Source organism: Lissotriton helveticus, unplaced genomic scaffold (assembly GCF_964261635.1).
Source record: "Lissotriton helveticus unplaced genomic scaffold, aLisHel1.1 SCAFFOLD_1754, whole genome shotgun sequence".
Lineage (NCBI taxonomy): Eukaryota > Metazoa > Chordata > Amphibia > Caudata > Salamandridae > Lissotriton > Lissotriton helveticus.
Genome location: NW_027612016.1, coordinates 8,099 through 12,500, shown reverse-complemented (window position 1 = coordinate 12,500; position 4,402 = coordinate 8,099).

The window sequence follows — 4,402 nt, the reverse complement described above, 5'->3', positions numbered from 1 at the left end:
CGGGTGCTGCCTGTCCCCGTCTCGGCATGGCCAGACCTCGGGGAGGCCTGCCTGAGCAAACTCGGAGGAAAAGGCCCATCGGCAAGGGGGCTGAGCGGCAGGTGCGTACCCGGGCCCCTGGGGGCCCCGGCGGGCGGGCCCGGGTCCTGCCTTCCCCTGATTCGGAACCGCCGGACCTATCGGAGGTCAGACTGTGGAAAAAAACTCGGAGAAAAAGGACCATCGGGAAAGGGCTGAGAGGCAGGTGCATTCCCGGGCCCCTGGGGGCCCCGGCGGGCGGGCCCGGGTGCTGCCTGGCCCCGTCTCAGCATGGCCAGACCTCGCGGGGACCTGCCTGAGCAAACTCGGAGGAAAAGGCCCATCGGCAAGGGGGCTAAGCAGCAGGTGCGTACCCAGGCCCCTGGGGGCCCCGGCGGGAGGGCCCGGGTCCTGCCTTCCCCTGATTCAGAATCGCCAGACCACACGGAGGTCTGACTGACCCTCTCCCTAGTAATCCGGAGGAAAATTACCCCCCTTTCTTGTAATCCGTGCACTAGAGGTGACAGAGGGGACCCAAGGCGCGAAAGTACCCGACCTCCTGGAGCCCTCGCTGGGATCCGGGAGGCAAATGGCACCTCATCGGGACTTCCAGGGAAGTTCGGCCATCTGGTCGCCCCCATTGGAAAGCATTGCGGGCGACCAGATGGCCGGGGCGATCCGGGAGACCAGATGGCCGAGGGGATCCTGGAGACCAGATGGCCGAGGGGATCCGGGAGACCAGATGGCCGAGGGGATCCGGGCGACCAGATGGCCGGGCACGAAAGGGACGCCATCCGGTCGCCCCGTGCCCCCACGAAGGAGGGAGCGGGCGCCCGGGGCATGCCGGGCCGGAGGCCCGGGGCCCCAGCCGGGCCACAGCCATGGAGGCTGCCAGGGGCCGGCGGGCCCTCCGACCCGGGGCCCGCTTACACCTTGACAAGCAGGGGAGGCCTGCAAGGGACCGACGGACCCCTGTCCTGGGCCCTGGGTGGAGCGGCAGCCCGGGGGACCGGGCCCAGGGCCGGAGCGCCCGACCCGGGGCCCCGACCGGGCCCCTGGACCCAGCCGGGGCTCCCAGGCCCGGAGGCACAGGGGAAGCCTCCCCGGGCCCGCCGGACCCCGTCCCGGGCACCCTGCCCCGCGGCAGGACCCAGGACGGAGCCCGGGGTGGGGAGGCCACCCTCCCCGGGGCCCTCAGGGGCCCCGGATGGAGCTCCTGAACACAGACAAGCAAGGGGAGGCTCCCCGGGCACATCGGAACCCCTTTCCGGGCCCTTGGCAGTGCGGCAGGCTGGGAGACAGGGCCCAGGGCCTGAGCACCCGACCCGGGGCCCGCCCGGGCCCCTGGACCCAGCCGGGGCTCCCAAGCCCGGAGGCGCATGGGACGCCTCCCCGGTCCCTCCGGACCCCGTCCCGGGCACCCTGCCACGCAGCAGGACCAAGGACAGAGCCCGGGGTGGGGAGGCCGCCCTCCCCGGGCCCTCAGGGGCCCTAGCCACTGCTCCTGAACCCAGCCAAGCAAGGGGAGGCTCCCCGGGCACATCGGAACCCCTTCCCGGGCCCTTGGCAGTGCGGCAGGCTGGGAGACAGGGCCCAGGGCCGGAGCACCCGACCCGGGGCCCGGCCGGGCCCCTGGACGCAGCCGGGGCTCCCAAGCCCGGAGGTGCATGGGACGCCTCCCCGGTCCCTCCGGACCCCGTCCCGGGCACCCTGCCACGCAGCAGGACCAAGGACAGAGCCCGGGGTGGGGAGGCCGCCCTCCCCGGGCCCTCAGGGGCCCTAGCCACTGCTCCTGAACCCAGCCAAGCAAGGGGAGGCTCCCCGGGCACATCGGAACCCCTTCCCGGGCCCTTGGCAGTGCGGCAGGCTGGGAGACAGGGCCCAGGGCCGGAGCACCCGACCCGGGGCCCGCCCGGGCCCCTGGACCCAGCCGGGGCTCCCAAGCCCGGAGGTGCATGGGACGCCTCCCCGGTCCCTCCGGACCCCGTCCCGGGCACCCTGCCACGCAGCAGGACCAAGGACAGAGCCCGGGGTGGGGAGGCCGCCCTCCCCGGGCCCTCAGGGGCCCTAGCCACTGCTCCTGAACACAGCCAAGCAAGGGGAGGCTCCCCGGGCACATCGGAACCCCTTCCCGGGCCCTTGGCAGTGCGGCAGGCTGGGAGACAGGGCCCAGGGCCGGAGCACCCGACCCGGGGCCCGCCCGGGCCCCTGGACCCAGCCGGGGCTCCCAAGCCCGGAGGTGCATGGGACGCCTCCCCGGTCCCTCCGGACCCCGTCCCGGGCACCCTGCCACGCAGCAGGACCAAGGACAGAGCCCGGGGTGGGGAGGCCGCCCTCCCCGGGCCCTCAGGGGCCCTAGCCACTGCTCCTGAACCCAGCCAAGCAAGGGGAGGCTCCCCGGGAACAACGGAACCCATTCCTAGGCCCTTGGCAGTGCGGTAGGCTGGGAGACAGGGCCCAGGGCCGGAGCACCCGACCCGGGGCCCGCCCGGGCCCCTGGACCCAGCCGGGGCTCCCAAGCCCGGAGGTGCATGGGACGCCTCCCCGGTCCCTCCGGACCCCGTCCCGGGCACCCTGCCACGCAGCAGGACCAAGGACAGAGCCCGGGGTGGGGAGGCCGCCCTCCCCGGGCCCTCAGGGGCCCTAGCCACTGCTCCTGAACCCAGCCAAGCAAGGGGAGGCTCCCCGGGAACAACGGAACCCATTCCTAGGCCCTTGGCAGTGCGGTAGGCTGGGAGACAGGGACCAGGGCCGGAGCACCCGACCCGGGGCCCGCCCGGGCCCCTGGACCCAGCCGGGGCTCCCAAGCCCGGAGGTGCATGGGACGCCTCCCCGGTCCCTCCGGACCCCGTCCCGGGCACCCTGCCACGCAGCAGGACCAAGGACAGAGCCCGGGGTGGGGAGGCCGCCCTCCCCGGGCCCTCAGGGGCCCAAGCCACTGCTCCTGAACCCAGCCAAGCAAGGGTAGGCTCCCCGGGAACAACGGAACCCATTCCTAGGCCCTTGGCAGTGCGGTAGGCTGGGAGACAGGGACCAGGGCCGGAGCACCCGACCCGGGGGCCCGCCCGGGCCCCTGGACCCAGCCGGGGCTCCCAAGCCCGGAGGCGCATGGGACGCCTCCCCGGACCCATGGAGCCCGTCCTGGGCATTGAGCCATGCCGTTGGCCTGGAGATGGGTGCCCCGGACGCCCGGGGGAGGTCTGTCCGGGACACATGGAGCCCGTCCTGGGCATTGAACCATGTCGTTGGCCTGGAGAAGGGAGCCCCGGACGCCCGGGGGAGGACTGCCCGGTACCCGTGGAGCCCTTCCCGGGTACTTTGCAACGCCGTTGGCCTCCTGGAGATGGGTGCCCCGAACGCCCGGGGGGCGGGCTGCCCGGGACCCATGGAGCCCGTCCTGGGCACTCTGACCTGCTGTTGGCCCGGGGGGGAGGGACCCCAGACGACCGGGACCCGTGGAGCCCGTCCTTGGCACTCTGACAAGCCGTTGGCCCGGGGAAGGGAGCCCCAGACGACCGGGACCTGTGGAGCCCGTCCTGGGCACTCCTGTATGCCGTTGGCCCGGGGAAGGGAGCCCCGGACGTCCGGGACCCGTGGAGCCCGTCCTGGGCACTCCTGTATGCCGTTGGCCCGGGGAAGGGAGCCCCGGACGTCCGGGACCCGTGGAGCCCGTCCTGGGCACTCTGAAATGCTTTGGCCCGGGGAAGGGAGCCCCGGACACCCAGGGGGAGGACTGCCCGGGACCCGTGGAACTCGTCCTGGGCACTCTGACATGCCGCTGGCCCGGGGAAGGGTGCCCCGGACGCCCGGGGCCCGTGGAGCCCGTCCTGGGCACTCTGACAAGCCGTTGGCCCGGGGAAGGGAGACCTGGACGCCCGGAACCCGTGGAGCCCGTCCTGGGCACTCTGAAATGCTTTGGCCTGGAGAAGGGAGCCCCCCCCGGACGCCCGGGGGAGGACTGCCCGGGACCCGTGGAACTGGTCCTGGGCACTCTGACATGCCGCTGGCCCGGGGAAGGGTGCCCCGGATGACCGGGGCCCGTGGAGCCCGTCCTGGGCACTCTGACATGCCGCTGGCCCGGGGAAGGGAGCCCCGGACGCCCGGGGCCCGTGGAGCCCGTCCCGGGCACTCTGCCATGCCGTCAGCCTGGATGGAGCCCCGGACGCCCGGGGGGACGAAGGCCCGGGACGCATGGAGCCTGTCCCGGGCACTCTGCCATGCCGTCGGCCTGGATGGAGCACCGGACGCCCGGGGGACGACTGCCCAAGAGCCATGGAGCCCGTCCTGGGCAATTTGACATGCAGTTGGCCTGGAGGAAGGAAGCTCCGGGTGGCCTAGGGAGGTGTTGCCCAGGCATATCCCATCTGGTCCCCATGGCAGAGAA